The sequence below is a fragment of the Mauremys reevesii genome, linkage group 9 (genome assembly GCF_016161935.1).
Source record: "Mauremys reevesii isolate NIE-2019 linkage group 9, ASM1616193v1, whole genome shotgun sequence".
In the NCBI taxonomy this organism is placed as follows: Eukaryota; Metazoa; Chordata; order Testudines; family Geoemydidae; genus Mauremys; species Mauremys reevesii.
Window position 1 is genome coordinate 71977789 of NC_052631.1, and position 21738 is coordinate 71999526.

General features: G+C 46.9%; 1 long non-coding RNA gene across 2 annotated transcripts in view; it reads right to left on the minus strand.

The window, feature by feature from the left end:
- The window catches only part of LOC120372471, a 35697-nt gene that overhangs the window by 11836 nt on the left and 2123 nt on the right, over positions 1–21738 (minus strand). For both annotated transcript variants that reach the window (XR_005584991.1, XR_005584990.1), the window contains exon 2: positions 19610–19680. This is a non-coding gene — a long non-coding RNA (uncharacterized LOC120372471). The remainder of the gene's footprint in view (positions 1–19609; positions 19681–21738) is intronic.

The following is a 21738-nucleotide window of genomic DNA, read 5'->3' on the forward strand; positions in this document are numbered from 1 at the left end:
CCACACTTGCAGGGCACAACCAGCGCTGCAACTCCCTGGTTGCAGCGCTGGCTGAAAACCCATCCGGGTTGGGGTATAAGGAGTGCAGCGCTGGTGACACCAGCGCTGCTCAGCAGGTGTGGACACTCACCAGCGCTTTACCTGTCCTCCAGGGAATAAGGAGCTATCCCAGAATTCCTGTTCAGCCACTCTGCACATCAGTTTGCACTCTACTGCTCTTGCCTCAGGTGACCCGCCCTTTAAATGCCCCGGGAAATTTAAAAATCTCCTTCCTGTTTGCTGCAGCCAGGTGTGGAGTGCAATCAGTTAATCAGTTACAGGTTACAGGTAACCATGCCTCCACGCGGCAAACGAGCCCCAGCATGGAGCACAGGTGGTGCAGGACCTCATCAGTGTTTGGGGTGAGGCGTCTGTTCAGGCACAGCTGCGCTCCGGCCGTAGGAATTACGATATCTTTGAGCAGATAGCAAGGGACATGCTGGATAGGGGCCATCAACGGGACGCACTACAATGCAGGGTGAAAGTTAAAGAGCTGCGGAGTGCCTATTACAAAGCCCGCGAGGGTAATCGCAGATCCGGAGCTGCTCCAACGACCTGCCGTTTTTACTTGGAGATGGACAACATACTTGGGGGTGACCCACTGCCAATCCCAGGGTAACGATGGACACTTCTGAGCAGGCTGGGGACAGGAGGAGGAGGAGGAGGCTGCGGGGGAGAGGAAACCGCGAGTGAAGCTCCTGGGATGGGGGAAGAAACCGCAGATTCCCTGGAGGCATGCAGCCAGGAGCTCTTCTCAAGCCAGGAGGAAAGTACCCAATCGCAGCAGCCAGCAGTTGCAGAAGGACAAGCAGAGGAGCGGGGTACCGGTAAGCGGCTTTTATTTTCTGGGTGGAAATGTTTCTGGAGAGGAAGGGGGGTTATGGATGCATGCATGGCAGCGTCTAGATGTGGAATAGCCCGTTGATGTGGTCTATCACGTCGCGGTAATCTGCTTCAGTTATCTCAGCAAAAGCTTCATCCAGGCGTGGGCAATATGCCTGCGCAGGTTTATAGGCAGAGCCACTGTGTCCCTTGTCCCAGTGACGGTGGGCGTCCGCGCCACTCTTCGGCCGGGGACCATTTCTGAACACAGGCACGCCGCGCATAGGGTCCCGGGCGGATTCCACATTGCTCTATTAGAGCCACCCGCTGTTCCCTAGTGACTCGGTGTAGGGAAACATCTTCCAGGATTTAGTCCGGTGAAAAATGTTGGGAGACTCTTTAGTGAAGAGATAGGAGATAAGATCACCCCTGCATCTGCATCTTCACTCAACCCCTCTAGCACTCCAGATTACCCGAAGCAACCAGCTCCTCTCACTCAAGCCCCTCTTCTCCCTATATAAGTAAACACTCCTCACTCACCATTTCGTGGCTTCTGTTGTGTTTTCCTTTTGGGATAAAGAATGCAAGTGAGAACTTGCAAGTGAGAACTCCCTCAGTGTAACAATTCATGTCTGGAGATAGTGGATACAATGCTGCCCGTGTTAAATGTTGTCATTTGTCTACAGTGACCTTGACTGGACTGCCCAGATGTTCAACATCACAGAGGCTTCAAAATTTGACAAAAAATCCCCGAAAGAGCAAAGAGGACATGCTGAAAACTGTTCTTCAGCACTCTGCTACAGAGAGAAAAGAATTGAAGGAGTGGCGAGAGAAAGAAAGCAGGACCCGCAAGAGAAATGCAGTGGCCAAGAGGAAAAGCACGGAGCGGCTGCTAAGCATCCTGGAGCGCCAAGCGGAGTCTATAGAGTCACTCGTTGCCATGCAAGCAGAGCACTACCGTGCTACTCCCCCACCCGCCCGTCCTTTGTGCCTTGTGCCCCAATGTCAGCTCAAACCACCTTTCCCCAGCATCCAGGCTCTTACCACCACCAGCTGCCTCCAACACCTGTACGTTCCCCAACCAGCCCTGATACCTACCACCACCCTTACCCTCTGCATTCAACCACCATCACCATGCAGTATATGCACCCTGAAGTGCAGGATTCATTAAACAGCAATCCAGACATGGCATATGCAAACTTGTGACTGTACAGTTCACCAACCCACACCCTTGCCCTCTTGTGTTAATGAAATGTTGTGTGTCTGTCTGTCTGTCAAGGAAGTTTTTTTCTTTTCAATAAAACAATTCTTGGCTTTGAAAACAGTCTTTATTATAGCAGATAGTGAAAGATACCTTAGCCCAGTAAAGAAAGAGGCACTGCAAATCATATTATTATTATGGATAATAGAATAACAGTGTAAGCAGTGCAATTCACTCCCATGCAAGGCAGCAAACATTACTGTTGGCTTTCAGCCTCAAATTCTTCCCTCAAGGCATCCCTAATCCTTGAAGCCCTGTGCTGGGCCTCTCTATTAGCCCTGCTCTCTGGCTGTGCATATTCAGCCTCCAGGACTTGAACCTCGGTGGTCCATGCCTCACTGAATGTTTCACCCTTCCCTTCACAAATATTATGGAGGGTACAGCAAGCGCTTATAACCGTGGGGATGCTGCTTTCCCCCAAGTCTAGCTTCCCATACAAACATCTCCAGCGAGCCTTTAAACGCCCAAAAGCACACTCCACAGTCATTCTGCACCGGCTCAGCCTGTAGTTGAACCAGTCCTTGCTCCTGTCAAGCTTCCCTGTATAGGGTTTCATGAGCCAAGGCAGTAACGGGTATGCGGGTCTCAAGGATCACAGTGGGCATTTCGACATCCCCGACTGTGATCTTTCTGTCTGGGAAACAAGTCACTGCCTGCATCTTCCTGAACTGGACACTGTTCCGATAGATGCGTTCATCATTCTCCTTTCATGGCCAGCCTGTGTTAATTTCAATGAAACGCCCGCTGTGATCCACAAGCGCCTGGAGAACCATAGAGAAATACCCCTTATGATTAACGTACTCTGATGCCAGGTGGGGGCAGAATAGGAATATGCGTCCCATCTATCGCCTCCACAGTTAGGGAAACCCATTTGTGCAAAGCCATCCACAATGTCCTGCACGCTCCCGAGTCACGGTCTTTCTTAGCAGGATGCGATTAATTGCCTTGAAAACTTGCATCAAAACGATTCCCACGGTCGACTTTCCCACACCAAACTGGTTCCCGACCGACCGGTAGCTGTCTGGATTTGCCATCTTCCAGATTGCAATAGCCACCCGCTTTTCCACCGTCAGGGCAGCTCTCAATCTTGTGTCCTTGCGCGCAGAGTGGGGCGAGCTCAGCACACAGTCCCATGAAAGTGGCTTTTCTCATACGAAAGTTCTGCAGCCACTGCTCATCATCCCAGACTTCCATGACGATGTGATCCCACCACTCAGTGCTTGTTTCCCGAGCCCAAAAGCGGCGTTCAACGGTGCTGAGCATTTCCGTGAATGCCGCAAGCACTGTAGTGTCACACGCGGCAGACAAATCCATATTGATATCATCGTTGGACTCCTCACTGTCACTTTGGAGCTGAAGGAATAGCTCGACTGCCAAACGTGTTGTGCTGGTGACACTCATCAGCAGAGTCCTCAGCAGATCGGGCTCCATTTGCCACAGAAATCGCGATTCACAGAGAGTAACAGAAAGACACTCACAATGGCGCCAAACGCTACCGGAATGAATGCTGGGATGTGAAGCGATGCACCACGGGGCGCTGGCAAACAGGAAGCGGAATGACCCGCACACTTCCTTCCCCTTCCCACAATACTCAGCGCCAAAACGGCGCCAAAACGGGACGAGGTGTTCTGTGGGATAGCTGCCCACAATGCACCTCTCAATACAGCGCTGGAAAGTGCTGCAAGTGTGGCCACACTGCAGCGCTGGTAGCTGTCAGTGTGGCCACACTCCAGCGCTGGCCCTTACACAGCTGCATGAGCAGCGCTGTAACTCCCAGCGCTGCAACTTGTAAGTGTAGCCAAGCCCTTAGTCCAAATATAGGGAGTTTCCAGTTGTAAGATCCAATCAGAACCCATCATGGGTCTCCTCTTTCAGGAGGGGCATATCAATTTTCTGTAGGAGAGCAGTTTTTCACACTAATTAATATCCCTCTCCTGTATGGCAATTCATATAGTCACAGAGGCTCACAATACAACTGCTCAAATATATTACAATATGGAACACAGATATTAAAAATAAGATTAAATGCATGCAGCAACTCACAAGCATCCAATACACCACACACTTTCTTATAATTTTAATACCTATTGTATCAATATTAACCCACAAGTGAACCAGACAGATTGTGTTCAACTAAGACATGGGGACCTTGGCATGAGCTGGTGAGTGGTCTGCTAATGTCACAGTATTATTTTATGAAAATGTGAACTATCCCTTGCAATAAGTGTTCTGTACTCTCTATATTGTTTCCTTCAGCAACAATTTTTAGCTAAGGCCTGGTCTACACTAGGACTTTAATTCGAATTTATCAGCGTTAATTCGAACTAACCGCTCAACCGTCCACACCAGGAAGCCATTTAATTCGAACTAGAGGGCTCTTTAGTTCGAATTTGGTACTCCACCCCGGCAGGTGGAGTAACGCTAAATTCGCACTTGCTAGCTCGAATTAGGCTTGGTGTGGATGCTAATCGAACTTAGCAGCTCCGGGAGCTATCCCACAGTGCACCACTCTGTTGACGCTCTGGACAGCAGTCCGAGCTTGGATTCTCTGGCCAGCCACACAGGAAATGACCCGCGAAAATTTGAATTCATTTTCCTGTCTGGGCGGTTTGAATCTGACGTTCTGGTTGCACATCGGGGCGAGCTCCGCAGCACCTGCAACGATGCAGAGCTCTCCAGCAGAGGAGTCCGGGCAATCCCAGAATAGAAAGAGGTCCCCAGCATGGACTGACCGGGAAGTCCAGGATCTGATCGCTGTGTGGGGCGAGGAGTCTGTGCTTTCGGAGCTGCGCTCCAACAAGCAGAACGCGAAAAGGTCTCTACAGCCATGATAGAGAAAGGATACAGCCGGGATGCGATGCAGTGCCGCGTGAAAGTGAAGGACCTAAGACAAGGGTATCAAAAAGTCAGAGCGGCAAGCGGACGCTCGGAGCCCAGCCCCAGACATGCCGCTTCTACGAGGCACTGCATGCCATTCTAGGTGGGTCTGCCACCAGTGCCCCAGCAGTGACGGTGGACTCCGAGGACGGAATAGTGTACGGGACAGTTCCTCCTCCCAGTTCGCCGATGGGAAGATGAGGAAGGGTCTTTTGAGGACGGCGCAGGCGACATCGAACCCACTCCGCTTTCCTGACAGCCAGGATCTCTTCATCACCCTCACAGAGATCCCCTACCAACCGTCCCGCCCGTTAACCGGACTCGGAATCAGGGAAGGATCAGGCGGTAAGTGCTACAAACAGGGAAACATTTATTTTTTAAGAAACAGGGATATATATAAAAATGGAAATACTATATAAAAATTTTTAAATATGAAACTATACAAACAGCAGGTCTACACATATAGGAATGGAGCAATAGTCCTCTGGGGATAGTTCAAAAAGCTCTCAGAGAGCAGCTGGAAAAGCCTCAGCAAGAGGTTTCTTGGGAGAGGTGCTTTATTGGGTGCTCCGTTGAAGCACACTCTTCCGCCATGCCATCCTCAGGTACAGGGGACCATCGCCTCTGAGCATGGCAGCGTAGGGTCCTGGTCTGTGCAGGGCTTCTGTTAACATCCGCTCTCTCTGTGTGCGCCTGACACGCCTCAGGGTGATGTCGTTGTGGAAGTGCTGCATCTAATTAGTGGAATTAGTGTACTGTTACTATTGTGCATGGTAGACTTTTACTTTGCATAAGAATGACCGTCGCTTAACAGAGTTTTACTTTGCATAAGAATGACCCTCGCTTAACAGAGTTTTACTTTGCATAAGAATGACCCTCGCTTAACAGAGTTTTACTTTGCATAAGAATGACCCTCGCTTAACAGCCACTTGTGGCAGGCCTCAGAGGAAAAGCATACAGGGGTCTTTCCCGTTCACTGGCGGGAGATGCCGCATAACGCTCATCTTTTCTGCTTTGCACATTGCCTCCAGCAGGAGAGCACAGCTAAGCACTAACTGATAAGCACTCTGTACTGTAAGGCTTACCAGGACTTTGTGCAAGAGGGATGCAGCTATCTTTCCTCGCATGCGCTCTCCAGTGCAATGGCGCGCCAATGAGCGTATTCCGAAATCTCGGACTAGTTCTGAGATCTCCTGAGACTTGGTTCCCTCTTTGGTCTTGTTCACTGAAACTGACTAGACTGTGTTTACTGTTGGCAAACATGTATGTGTTCAAGGAAATCACCTACTTTTTCACATCACACAGCTTCGGCTCCTTCCCGGACTGCCCCCCCTCGCAGAGGCTGGCTCGGATTAGACGCCGAAAGAAAAAGACAAGGGACGACATGTTCCAGGAACTGATGGCCAGCTCCAGAGCGGAGGCGGCAGAGCAGAGACAGTCGAGGGAGAGCCTGTGTCAGCAGCATCGCACACACCTGGAACGGGAGGATAGGTGGCGGCAGGAAGACCAGCAGGCGACTCAAACGCTGCTTGGTCTAATGAGGGAGCAAACGGAGACGCTCCGGCGCCTTGTAGATGTTCTTCAAGACCGCAGTCAGGAGGAGAGAGCCCCCCTGCAGTGCATCTGCAACCGCCCTCCAACGCCAAGAAGTCCTGTCCCCCCCTCACCCAACGTGACAAGACGGAGGCGGTAGGGGCCGTGAGAACTGTCCCTGCACCGCAGCACACCGATAATGTTAGAGACAACTGTCGCTGTAAATTTGTACAAGCTCTTTCTTTACAGCATCAACCAGTCCCAACTCCAAGTTCAAACCCCCCACTGTGTATTACATTATTAAAAGCGGTTTGGTGTTACTGACTGTTTCCGTCACGTTTCTGGTGTCAGAAGACTTTCTGTTGTTCTGTGGGGGGGGGGGGGAATTGTAATGTCACTGCATAGCCCACAGTGCCATGCTACAGACTTGGCTGCAGGGTCAACTGCAGGGCACACACAGACTGCAGTCACTAGGCACCAGGGACAGTCTGTGTGGTGTATGCTGCCCCGGGTCTTTCCTTGAGGTGTATGCTTGTGCAGGGTCCTGGTGCCTGACATCCCCGAATGTAAAGGCAGGCTTCCCTTCACATGCATTTGGACCGTAGTCACGATCCTCCCCGGTGCCCCGAGCCCCAAAAATAGACCTCATCCAGGGGCAGATACTCACCCTTCCCCCACACCCTCACCCTTCCAACGCCCAAACCCACAGCCGTCATGGTAACCCCTATCCAAGGACGGCACCCTCGCCCTTCCTGCAAACCCACCCATCAGTGCACACCTTAACCAGCACAGAATGCTTCCATGTTTCAACGAATAAACAGAAATGCAAAGTCAACGAAAGATTTATTATTAATTACTAAAACATGTCCTTAGTTTTAAAACGTCCTTGGGAAGTGGGGAAAACTTGGTTTATGATCAGGCTCTCTTAAAATCAAGTGGACAGTCACAGGTTACCCTGCTCTGCGAGGAAACTCGCTTTCAAAGCCTCCCTGATGCATATCGCTTCCCGCTGGGATATTCTCTCAGCACGGGTGTCTGGCTGATCGTAAACAGCAGCCAGGCGATTTGCCTCAACCTCCCAAGCGGCCAAAAAGGTCTCGCCCTTGCTCTCACAGAGATTGTGGAGCACACAGCAAGCAGCAATAACTACGGGCTATTCTTTTCGCTGATGTCCGAGCGAGTCAGTAAGGTCCGCCATCTCCCTTGAGACGTCCGAAGCACACTCCACCACCATTCTGCACTTGCTCAGCCGGTAGTTGAAGAGTTCCTTTTCAGTGTCCAAGGCGCCTGTATAGGGCTTCATGAGCCAGGGCATTAGCGGGTAGGCCGGGTCCCCGAGGATCACTGTAGGCATCTGCACATCCCCAACCGTTATTTTGTGGTCCGGGAAGAAAGTGCCTGCCTGGAGGCGTCTAAACAGACCAGAGTTCCTGAACACACGCGCGTCATGAACCTTGCCCGCCCACCCGACGTTGATGTTGGTAAAACGTCCCCTATGGTCCACCACAGCTTGCAGCACCATTGAAAAGTAGCCCTTTCGGTTAATGTACTCGCTGGCCTGGTGGGCTGGTGCCAGGATAGGGATGTGAGTCCCATCTATAGCCCCACCGCAGTTTGGGAATCCCATCGCGCGAAGCCATCTATGATGGCCTGGACATTTCCGACAGTCACTACCTTTGAGAGCAGTTGCTCAACGATTGCGTGGGCTACTTGAATGACAGCAATCCCCACGGTAGATTTGCCCACGCCAAAGTGGTTCGCTACTGACCGGTAGCTGTCTGGCGTGGCAAGTTTCCAGAGGGCTATGGCCACTCGCTTCTGCACAGTCAGGGCTGCTCGCATCCTTGTGTCCTGGCGCTTCAGGGCAGGGGACAGCAAGTCACACAGTTCAAGGAAAGTGCCCTTACGCATCCTGAAGTTTCGCAGCCACTCTGTGTCATCCCAGACCTGCAGCACTATGCGGTCCCACCAGTCTGTGCTTGTTTCCCGGCCCAGAATCGCGTTCCACACCATGAACTTGACCCATTGCCACCATGATCTCCACTGCCCGGCGTACCCTGCTTTGTGAGAGGTCTGCGCCACTCTCCTCACCGTGCTGCCGGAGCCTCCTCGCCCGGTTTCTCAGCATCTGACTGTGGAAGAGGTGGACGATAATGTGCGAGGAGTTGACAATGGCCATAAGTGCAGCGATGATCGCAGCGGGCTCCATGCTCGCAGTGCTGTGGCGTCCACGCTGTAACCGAGCAGAGAAGGGCGCGAACAGATTTCCCGCCGGCGCTTTCAAGGAAGACAGGGAGGGCGGGATTGACGGTTCAATGACGACACATTTTTCCCCCCAGCATGCATTGGGGGGAAATCCCACAATTCAAATGGGCAGCGGGGAGTGCGGGAACTGTGGGATAGGTTCCCACAGTGCACCGCTTCCAAAGTCGAAGCTGGCCCTGTGAATGTGGACTAAGAAGTTCGAATTTGTGTATTTAGTATGGATACACAAATTCGACTTATTAAGGTCGAATCCACAAATTCGACTTAAGTAGATTCGAAATAGTCCTGTAGTGTAGACAAGCCCTAAGAAATCCATGCCCATCTCCAGTAACAGGAAAATATGGCAATAAAGAAATGAAGCTCTCTTCATGAACTATAATCTCTTTTGCTTGCATAGATGGCAGGTGCTGGAGTACTAATGAGAATTCCTGTACTCCCAAGAGTAAAATGTAAGCATCATGGAGAGGAAAGATGGGCTTGTAGTTAAAGAACTGGACTTGGCTCCAGACATCTGAATTCATGTTCTTACGCTGCTGTAGACTTCATGTTTGACTATGGCATAACCTTTGGAATTCCTTGATAGAGGATAGTGTGAAGGCCAAGACTATAACAGGGTTCAAAAAATAACTAGATAAATTCACGGAGGATGAGTCCATCACCGGTTATTAGCCAGATGGACAGGGATGGTGTCCCTAGCTTCGGTTTTGCCAGAAGCTGGGAAAGGGCAATGGGATGGATCACTTGATGATTCTGTTAATTCCCTTTGTGGCACCTGACATTGGCCACTGTCAGAAGACAGGATACTGGACTAGATGGACCTTTTTTTGACCCAGTATGGCCATTCTTATGTTATTAGCGCCTAATCTTCAGTGAGTCATCTGTAAAAATGCAGATTATAATATTTATCTCTTTGTGAATCCAGTAGTAGGTAGTCTTTGGAAACACACTAGAAAGGGAAAAGCACCCATAATTATTGCTTTAGAATTCTAGCCCCTGCTGAGGTGCTCACATTAATGGTCTTTACTGAGGGACTGGAGCACAGAATATACTAATCTCTAGTTACTCCATTGTTCTTATTACTCACTGCCTGTCTCACTTCCACTCCCTCTTCTCATACCTCCCATATCCCAGGAACTAAATTTTCTGAGAACAAACAATCTTGCTCTATGCACTGCTTTTAAATCAGATTGGGGGCGGGGGATAAAAAGAAATACAAAATCTCCATGGGAGATATGGTAGAGTATGTTACTCCCTTGGTATTAGCCATTTTGAATTGATGGATTCAGTGTTGTAAGCATGTTGGTCCTAGGATATTAGAGATACAAGGTGGGTGAGGTAATATATTTTACTCAACCAATTTCTGTTGGTGAGAGAGACAAACTTTCGAGTTTAAACAGAGGGTTGCTTGTTCTTTTTCAGTATTGCTGGTGAAGTGTGGAAGCAAACTGTCCCAGGAAACATGACCCTGGTTTTGTGGCAGCACAGATATTTTTAGTCTAATTTAATAGTGTTTTGTCTCAGGCAAGTATATTTTGGGGAAAAAATTCAGCCATGCTCCTCACTCTTTGTGAAGACCACAGAGTAGATGAATGAGCAAGTTGTATCTCATGAACAAAGAGACTCAATTCATACTCCGAGTACAGACTGGATGTACATTTTTAGTTGGTTGGGGCTGGAAGGGATGGAGAGTTAGTTTATTGCTTTGGAGTCTTTATATTGGTTTGAGTAACTCATCCTATCTTTTACTGGGCAGCATGAAGGCTTATTCCTTGGTAGAAAATAGTCCATTGTTTTCTCAAATCCTTCTGAAATTCCATCAGTTCCTTTTAATTGTTACTTTCTTCCTCTCAAATTCTCCTTCTTCTTTCTCCACCCTATCCTCCAATGTAATGTCTGATCCTTCATTATTTGTACTTGTTGGCACTGATTTGTTTTGATTTTACTGCGTATTAAGATCAGCTAAACTTTTTCTTTGCATGCTCATGCTTTCAATATAATTTTCTTCCAGCTACTCTCAAAGAAAATAAATGTGTCCTTTAATGGTGAAATGATTCACTAAATGTCATAAAATTATTTGGGAATGTCTACTGAATGTTCTCCTCATGAATAAAAGGGCAGTAAGGGTCAGCAAAATGCTGATAATACATGTTTCAACTATGTAAGGCTCTTATGATAGAAAACTTGGATTTCAATCAAAAATAGATTGCAGATAATACTCTTATTACATGAAATACAAAGTTAAAAAGAGGTTACTGTGCTTTCAATAATCCAACTTACTTGTGAAGTTTAGGAGTATTATAAACCCTTAATTTTATGATAGATGTGACATTTTGGCGGCTTGGTACATGATGGAAGCTTTAATTTTTCTCTCTTCTTTTCTGCTACTGAATGAAATATGTGATACTCTTTGTTCCCTGAAGTTCTATTTCAGGTGTGTCTACACTACAGAGACTATGCAGGCTTAGCTACTTCTGAATAGCTATGCCAGCATAACCGCCTAGCCTACACTGAAGGAGGGTTGTTGTTTTTTTGTTGGTGTAGGAGCACCACCTCCCCAAATATAAGTATCATTCTTCTGTCAACATAGTTGCATCTACACTGAGGGTTACCTCGTCATAGCTATGTTGGTCAGGGATATGGCGTCCAGTGTCTATGTTGATCTAATTTTTAAGTGTAGACCAAGCCTCAGCTCATCATTTAAGTTGGTTCTAAATTCTTGAGTGTAATTCAAAGATTGCTTTAGCCCAGAAATGTGATTATGTAAAATCAAATGTTGCACATTATAAAATTAGTCTCTATTCCTCTTGGTTCAGCAGATGTGTGAATTATTTTTGTAATGTACTTTTATACAATAGTTACTCTTTGTACAAATTTTGGATATTACTCAAACCCAATGCAACATAAAATAAGAACATAAGAATGGCCATACTTGGTCAGAGAAAAGGTCCATCCAGCCCAGTATCCTCCTGTCTGCCAACAGTGGCCAGTGCCAAGTGCCCCAGAGGGAGTGAACCTAACAGGCAATGATCAAGTGATCTCTCTCCTGCCATCCATCTCCACCCTCTGACAAACAGAGGCTAGCCATTCCTTACCCATTCTGGCTAAGAGCCATTAATGGACTTAACCTCCCTGAATTTATCTAGTTCTCTTTTAAACCCTGTTATAGTCCTAACCTGCAAGGTTTACAAACCTCTTTGTTTCAGTATCTCTTTGTTTTGGGCTTTCTGATTAAAGTATAGGAATAGAAACTGCTGTGTCAGATATGTTTTATTTTTTGTGATGCTGCAAATTTTTCAGGACACTGGCTAATCTTTTAGTGCTATATTGTACAAATAGTGCAGGGTCTGTAGTAAGAGGCAGTGAGGCACTACAATATCACATAGGGAAGGACTGGAATTCTGGCTGGCTATTGTGTACATATAAGAGGATGGGGTGGGGTCATTGTCCTGTTTCCTCCTACTGGCATGAGACCCCAGTTATCTTATCTTTATCCATGCTTTTGTGAGTAGAGGGATATTTACCTTAATGGGGCTCTCCTGGAAGGTGAGAGACTCAGTTCTGTGGTGGCATATCCCATACATGGGATGCCATAGAAGCTCGCTGGATGGATCGCAACGGTTTTTCACAGTTTTGAGGGAAGAGATGGAGGTAGGGGAGGTTGGAATGGGGAATAGCTAATCTTAATGGCTGTATCTTCTGTTGAGTTATTGGACTTAAAATTGAAGTAGCACTAATTCCCAAAGGGTCAATGCTGATAATATTTTGAACTATGATAAAGGCTGTTAATGGTTAGACCATTCTCTACTTGGGAAAAACTCTTCTTGATTTCAGTGATGAGTCCTTAGAGCAAGATTGGGCTCTAAAGCATCAAACTGTAAAAATATCCAATATTTTATTTAGAAGATTGCTTACATCGAAGGAAACCAGCACCAGTGCTGTATAACAAGAAGGCAACCTAAAGGACTGAATTTACTGCATTTGAGTACAGGCTACATATATAAGGAGGGAGACTTTGTCTTGGGAAACAGTAATTGTGAAAAGGACTTGAGGGTCCTGATGGTTACTGAGCTGACCACAAGCATCCATTGTGATGTGGTGGAGTCAATGTGATCCTTGGGTGTATAAAACGGGAATATCAGGTAGGTGTAGGGTGGTTGTATTTAAAGCTGGCCAAAACTTTTTGGGCAAATAGTTTTGGTCAACCCCAAACTGTTTCCTAATTTTGTGTTGAGTTTGCTGAATAGTTTTGACCAAACTACAGTTGTAACAATTTTTCATTTAGAATCAAAATATTTCAATTGGGGCATATTGATAAAAGCATAGGAAGACAAGATTCATAAAACCCTTGGGGTCAGGGGAAGGAGGGGAAACTCTTGTGACAAGCATGAGCAATATCTCTATTATTTCTTAGGAATGTAATGAAATACTTTGTTTCCCTGTTCAATTTTATATGGCTGCATAACTTAAAGCATATAGTCAAATCAAAGGAGGCTGTAAGGAGAAGCTGTGAAGGTACCCAAGAAGGCTAAAACAAAGACAGGTAAGACAGCCTCTCTGGTACTCGCTTCATAGGAATTAAGACAACAATGGCTGGAACCATCAGTTGGGGAAAGAACCTACCTGTCTGGCACTATCTACATTAGGATATTTTTCTTTTCCCAAGGCTAGGGCTGAGATCAAAAGATGCTGAGGAGTTAAAAAGGTGCCTCTAGCAGAAAGGGAGGGGGGAAAGGGTCAAGTTAGCAAGACGCTGACAGGGACTACAGAGAATTTGCAGCATGGCTCACACACAGACTGACTGCTGTAAGAGTAAGGATCTGCAGCACACAAGCTGGTGCACAGAAAGAACAGAGCACAGGAAAGCTAAGGTATATCTATCTGGGGCTTGAAGGGAATGCTAAGCATAGATAAAACAATATGCAGATAGACCTCTCTGTTATTTTTAAATTGACTTCTCTCAGCTCTGCGTAACATTTGGTCAAATACATCATACTTCATTACAGAGAAACTGCTTCTATATCACTGCAGACTATTACTGGCCACAGGCTTCCAAAAGATAACTTTCCCAGTGTCCAAGCCCACTTAGACCTGCTAGGTAACAGTTCACACTGAAGAAGGTTTAACCTGGAGACCCAGCCAGGGAGAGGTTGGAGTGCACAATCCTGTCACAAAAAGAAGTGGTGGCATGGGCCTGCCTCTTGAAAGGGGGACTGGAAAAGGATCTCAGAAGTGGTAGACTTCCCAGGGACCAGGATACCTCCTTTATAAACATGAGCCCAGCGGTAAGGGTGCTCTGCTATGATATGGGATACTCAGGTTTAATTCCCCACTCTGGCTATTGTGGAAAGGGTCTTGGTCCTTCATAGTACAGGACAGTGCCCCAGTTACTGGGCTTTCTAAATCTCTCCTGTCAAAACTCCTCCACTTTGTATAAATAATGAAATAGTAATTGGAGCAGCATCAAGACCTTGAACATCCTACAACAGGGGTGGGCAAACTTTTTGGCCTGAGGGCCACATTGGGGTTCCAAAACTGCATGGAGGGCTGGGTAGGGAAGGTTGTGCCTCCCCAAACAGCCTGGCCCCTGCTCCCTATCCACCCCTTCCCACTTCCCGTCCCCTGACTGCCCCCCTCAGAACCTCTAACCCATCCAACCCCCACTGCTCCTTGTCCTCTGACTGCCCCCTCCCCGGATCCCCTGCCCCTAACTGCCCTCTTGAGACCCCACTCGCTCTCTAACCCCCCTGATCCCTGTCCCCTGACTGCCCTAACCCCTATCCACACCCCTGCCCCATGACAGGCCCCCTGGGAGTCCCACGCCCCCACCCCCATAGAACCTCCGCCCCATCCAACCGCCCCCTGCTCCCTGTCTCCTGACTGCCCCCTGGGACCTCCTGACCCTTATCCAATCCCCCCACTCCCTGCCCCCTTACCATGCTGCTCAGAGCACCAGGACTGGCAGCCATAAGTAGTACACTGTAAGTAGCACATTCCTATGGGGAGCAATTTAATACACTACACCTGCGGCTCTCACAGACACTCTGCCCATCAGGAGCTTGTAGCTCTGCCACCCAGAGTGCTGGCGGCATGGTGAGTTGAGGCTACAGGGGAGGGGCTGGGGGCTAGCCTCCCTGGCCGGGAGCTCAAGGGCCAGGCAGGACGGTCCCACGGGCTGTAGTTTGCCCACCTCTGTCCTACAGCCTGGGTGAGTACCCTAACCAGCAGCCTATAGAGTCATTCCCCGTCTCTCTCACTGGCCCAATGGCTATATATTGTCATTGTAAATACTATGAATTGCCACTGTGAAAGACAGTGAATAGTCTGGTTGGGCAGAGAAAGTGAATGTGAATGGCTTTATAGTCTGCTGGTTAGGGTACTTGCTGCCAATGGGGGAGATTCAAAATTAAAAACATTCTCCCGTGAGTATTTAATTATTTACTCAAAGTGGAAGAACTTCAAAGGGGAGGTTGAGAAAACACTGCAGCAGAGCATCACATAGCCCAGAGGCAAAGCTACTTTCCTATAATATGGAAAACCAAGTTCGACTACTTTCAGAATTGGGATCTGTACATGGGCCTCCCACATCCCAGGGAAGTACACTAACCACTGGACTAAAGCTAATAAAGGTGGGCTGATGCCACCTACCACTTTGTGAATCTAGTACCCCTTTGCTTTTATCAAAATGTCTGGAATTTAAAAAAATATATATTTAACAATACCTTTTGTTTTAACCTGACTCAAAAAATTCAGGTTTTTGAGTCACTGAATATTTTGAAAAGTGTCATCTTTGGTTTGACCTGAAACAAAACTGCTTAGATTTTTCAGAATTGTTAGTGAACCTAAAAATCCGTTATTTGCCCAGATCCAGTTATGGTGCCTGTATTTGGAACTGTGCATCTACTATTGGAATACTAGGTCCAACTCTGGTATCCAAAATTCAAGAAGGGCATTGATGATTTGGAGAGAATTTAGAGAAAAGCCACAAGAAAGATTAAAGGATTGGAAAACATGCCTTAGAGAAAGAGACTCAAGGAGCTCAAGCTGTTTAATTTAACAAAGAGACAGTTCAGGGGTGACTTGAACACTGTCTAAATACCTATATGGAGAACACAAATTTGATAATAGAGGGCTCTTCACTCTAGCAGACAATGGTATTAACAAGCTCCAATGGTTGGAAGGTAAAACTAGACAAACTCAGACTAGAAATAAGGCACAAATTTTTAACAGTGAGGGTAATTAAACATTGGAACAACTTACCAAATGTGATGGATTCTCCATAAATAGAAATTTTAAAATCATGATTGGATACTTTCCTAAAAGATCTGCTCTTGTTCAAAGAGGAGGCTATGCAGGGAAGTCAAATGGTCTGTGTCAGGGATAGTCAACTGGCGGACAATGAGCCAAATCTGGACCACCAGATGCTTTTGAATGGACCACAAAATATTTTTCTTTACCTATTATTATTGCCATGTGACAAATGTTTCTCTGGACTATAGACTATACCTTGATCAAGAAATGTGGACCTTGACAAAAAATAATTGACTAGCCCCAGACTATATGATCACAATGATGCCTTCTGTTTTTATAACTTATTTTGGACTTAAACTAGTACAATTCTACTCTTCAAAATGACATTAATATTAATAAAAATAAATTTTAAGCAGAAGGATGGAAAAGGCTGCAAGACAATGGATTTTATTCTTTTGAACACTGTTGGCAAAGTTCCTAGTTCTACCATTTACAGATAATTAGGAGGAGACACGGCAGTACTAGTAAACCCCACTTCACTGTGAGCTTTAGTTGCTGGTTTGACATGCTACAGCTCATCACTGCAACAATTACTTTTCCATCTCTGACTAATAGTTTTAATTTAGATTTGCTGCATTTTGTACATCATTACCCTGGACATGTCATTACTCTGGACAAATGGTGTCTCCTCCACTTGTCTAAGAGAGTTTAATATTCAGCCTGACAGATATCCAGCCAGCAATGGTGTGTGTGGGGGAACATGGTCTTGTAAGGAAAGAACAGTCAGAGACTCTCACTACATTGGACAGAATTCCCACTATAACAATTTAGCCCTCCTTAGAGTCAGCCAGTTTAGCATGGCAAAGTTATACCAAATTAATTTATTTTGAACAGAAACCTGAATTGTTTTAAAATGAAAATTCCACATAGAAGAGCTCCAGATGTCAAATATTCCATTGATGTTGCCTCATGTTAAAGTATTGCATTGGGTGTTAGTCTTTTAATTCTAGTCTGGTTTAATCTACTTACATTTCTGCACACCAGATACTGTAATTTTACATCTGATTTCAACGGGGTAGAACTAGATACTCCCTTGGGTAGTATCTTGGAGAAATTGCCAAGGTTGTCATCGTGGAGGCAATAAACTTTCTCTCATGTGCAATTAGGGAATGACCTGGCTGCTGACTGACTAACCCTGTGAGTTATGCTTCACTGAGGAGTAACTTATGAAATGTCATTTTGGAATCAGAGAACCAGAATTCCTTAATCCTCTTTAGGCTGAGTAGCTGCTTCAAGGAAATTTGTTCCCCTCAGTAAGAAGTCTGCTGGCAATCACAGGCAAGAAAAGTAATTGGGTTGCATGAGGGTCCTAATGTTATATTCAGTTTTTGAGTAGGGATACACTTGCCCAATTAACCAAGCTGCTGGTGTAAGGCGGTTGAAGCATGAATGAGAAACCAGTGACAGAGAATCAGCACACTCTACGGGTATGTCTACATTACGGGATTATTCCGATTTTACAGAAACCGGTTTTTGGAAACAGATTGTATAAAGTAGAGGGCCCGTGCCCACACTAAGCACATTAATTCAGCAGTTTGCATCCATGTACTGAGGCTAGTGTCAATTTCTGGAGCGTTGCACTGTGGGTAGCTATCCCATAGTTCCCACAGTCTCCCGCGCCCATTGGAATTCTGGGTTGAGATCCAAATGCATGATGGGGCAAAAACAGTGTCGCAGGTGATTCTGGGTAAATGTCGTCACTCAATCCTCTCTCCGTGAAAGCAACGGCAGACAATCATTTTGCGCCCTTTTCCCTGGATTGCCCAGGGAAACTCCATAGCACGGCACCCATGGAGCCCGTTCAGCCTTTTTTCACTATCATCGTATGTCTACTGGATGTTGCTAACAGATGCGGTACTGCGGTGCTACACAGCAGCATCCCCTTGCCTTTTGCAAGTTAGCAAACATGGTTACTAGCCAAACTGTACCATCTGCTGCTTTGCAAGTTGACAATGATGGTTACCAGTTATACTGTACCGTCTGCTGCTGTCATGGGTGCTCCTGGCCAGCCTCAGTGAGGTTGGCTGGGGGCGCATTGACAAAAGTGGGAATGACTTCCCAGGTCATTCCCTTCTTTAAGTTTTGTCTTAAGGGAGAGTCAGTCCTGCCTAGACTATCAGGCAAGCCTACTAAAGAACCAGAGAGGCTAACAGCTGCTCCAGGTCAGAGCCCCAGACATCCTGCAGAAATGATGAGCTGCATGCCATTCTAGGGGGTGCCCCTGCAACAATGCCACCTGTTGCTTCCCTCCTCCCACACCCCTCCTGGGCTACCATGACAGTTATACAAATTGGGGATAATGAAGTAATAAAGAATGCATGAATTTGAAACACTGACTTTATTGCCTCTGCAAGCAGAGATCAAAGAGGGGAGGAGAGGGCAGCCTCCAGTTGCTATGATATTCCAGGCAGGGCTGAATCTCCATTAGACAAAGCTTAAAGAAGAGAATGACCTGGGAGTCACTCCCATTTTTGCCCAGGGTCCCCCCCGGCCAACCTCACCAAGGCCAGCCACGAGCACTCACGGGACGACAATGACGCATATCAGTCATACTGTACCATCTGCCGTCCGCAAGGGAAGGCAAGGCAAGGGGATGCTGCTATGTAGTGCTGCAGCACCGCGTCTGCCAGCAGCATCCAGTGGACATATGGTGACATTGAAAAAAGGTGAGAGGATTTTTTTCCTTTTGCTTTCATGGACGGAGTGCGGGGGCACAACATATACTCTGAACCACCTGCAACAATGTTTTTGATCCTTCAGGCTTTGGGAGCTCAGACAAGAATTCAAATGGTTTTCGGAGAGTGTGGGAACTGTGGGATAGTTACAGTAGTCAGTCGCCCCTCCTTCAGTGAGCATCCATTTCATTCTTTGGCTTTCTGGTACGCTTGTCTCAGCTCTTTAAGTTTCACGCCACACTGTGTTGAGTCCCTGTTGTGGCCTCTGTCCATCATAGCCTTGGAGATTTTTTTCAAATGTTTTGGCATTTCATCTATTGGAACGGAGTTCTGATAGAAAAGATTCATCTTCCCATACAGAGATCAGATTCAGTATCTCCCATACGGTCCATGCTGGAGCTCATTTTTGATTCTGGGACTGCATGGTCACCTGGGCTGATCAGCGCTCCACGCTGGGCAAACAGGAAATGAAATTCAAAAGTTTGCAGGGCTTTGGCTGTCTACCTGGCCAGTGCATCTGAGTTCAGATTGCTGTCCACAGCGGTCACAATGGTGCATTGTGGGATAGCTCCCGGAGGCCAATACCATTGAATTGCGGCCACACTAACCCTAATTCGAAATGGAAATACTGATTTCAGCGCCACCCCCGCGTCAAGGAGGAGTACAGATATCAATATTACGAGCCCTTTATATCGAAATAAAGGGCTTCGTTGTGTGGATGGGTGCAGGTTTAATTCGGTTTAACGCTGCTAAATTCGAAATAAACTCGCAGTGTAGACCAGGCCTTAGTCTTTCATAATAATACATCTACAAAGACACACAAACTCACAGCAAAACACAGGATCTCGGCAAGTGCAGTCTCTTCTGCTGCATCCCACACAATAGTTTTATCCCAGCTCTCTGTATTTGAAATATAGGAAACTCTGTTAAGCTCCATGCTCCTCTCTGAGGTGCATAGTCTTACCAGGTAGATCCAGGCATCAGGCTCCTCCTTTTTAAGCAGCTGTTTTTACTATTCAAAGGAGTGCCATTTGAGTGCCTACCACTCATTTATTTTAATAAGGTCTATGATCATCTTGGCTTCTAAGACCCTTAATGATATTTAGCCCATTAGCCCCTCTTTCATAACAATATGTCTGCTAAACTCTTTGCATAGTAATTATCAAATAGTACATATCAGCCATTGGATTACTGGCTTCATAAGACAACAGAACTATTGAATTTGTCACCACTATTCTCAAGTTCTCTTGGCCTAATGGAAGAGAATGCTCCTGAACTACATGCAAACGGTGTATGCAGATAAACACAAGGGAGAGTGAATACACAATAGTGTACTGTGAGCATGTTTTGTTGGCATGGGTCTGGGAGCTGTATTAGTAATGACTGATAAAGCCACACATAAGCTTTCTAGTCTTCCTAATGTCGCAATCCGATGCATAGTTATGGCTCTGTATGGCCAATTGTCGGTCCACGGCCATCTTGTCCTGTTAAAAGGACAAGGCAGCCTCCATCTTGGACCAGGTTCTTGTTGCATAGGAGAGGGCAGAGATTCAATCCTGCCCAGCAACACTGGCTGTGTATGCCCTCCTGTGTTCCTGTTTGTCTCCTCTCTCCTGCTGGGTCATCTAAGGGTCGGGCTAGTGCCATGTGCAGAGACCTGATCCTGCCCAGCAACTTGTGGTGTCGTGTGCAACATTTTGGTGCTGTGTGCATTTTTCCCGCTCTTGTTGGGCCCGGTCATCTGGAGGTCAGGCTAGTTCTGCCTAGCAACTCCAGAGTACTGTATACAGAGACCTAATTCTGCCCAGATACCCCAGTGTGCCGTGTGCAAATCCTTCCGACATGGGGTGGCAACAGCTCGAAACCTGGAGGGAGGGGGAACCAGGGAGCCAATCAGAGACCGACACAAGGGAGTGAGACCTTTTGATAAAACTAGGTTTCCCCCCAGAAAATCTTGTCTTGACCATCGTCTTTTTTGGTGGAGTGTCCGCGTGTTAGCTAAAGGGCCTGATCAACCTTTTGGCCAGGGTCTCCTCCCGGTATAGCTAGCTCATAGTGTGGAGTATCCGCGTGTCAGCTAAAGGGCCTGATCAACCTTTCAGCCAGGGTCTCCTCCCGTTATAGCTAGCTCGTGTCGTGTCGTTTTGGATTTATCTCCTCTTTGGATTTATCGTTTTGAATCTATTTTCATCGGCTCGTTATGCTTCTGGTGTCTGTTCTGCTGGTCAGCTGCGCCTGGAGTGCGGTATTTACTTTTTGATTTCTGACAGTTAGTTTGGCTAGCCCCTTAATTTTTCCCCTCCCTATCTTAATACCAAGTGCTGCTCAGGATTGTAAATTTGCATATTTGCCTAGCTAGGATGTATAATTGTTCCAGTTGTTATTAAATTGTTAAATGCAGAATTGTTGTTGTGAATGAATCACTGCTCTGTCTGTGTCTAGTGTGTGTGGTTAAACTTGGGAGCTGTCTCTACTTAGAGAATAGCTGACCAAGGGGGTCCAGTCCCCGCGGTCTGAGTGAGTGGAATCTGCCCAGCTGCAGCCGCACCACACTCTGGGTTTACCCTCTGTGTGAAAGCAAGGGTGGCTGAGGCAGTGGCCTGTGGGTCTCTTTTCTGTGTTTGCACCGGGCATCGCCCTGACTAACCTGATTCCTATCTGTGTGATTGGTGTGTCTGAATATCTAGTGTGGTGTGGCAAGCAGTTTACAGTACATTGTTGTTGGTTTAAATTTGTTTGCATTGTTTACCTGAGTCCCAGTTGGAAATTGCCTCCTTCCCCGGCCCAAGTTGTAACCTGTCCCTAAATAAACGCAGCCACTTGGCTTTTCAGTGTTACCCTGGTCCTGCCTGTTTTCCTCACTCAATACCAAGCTTGAACGAACCGCAATCTAATTCGGACACCTAAATGAGCATCCGTGAAGCCACCTTTCCTCACCAGCAGGAAGTTCAGATTACA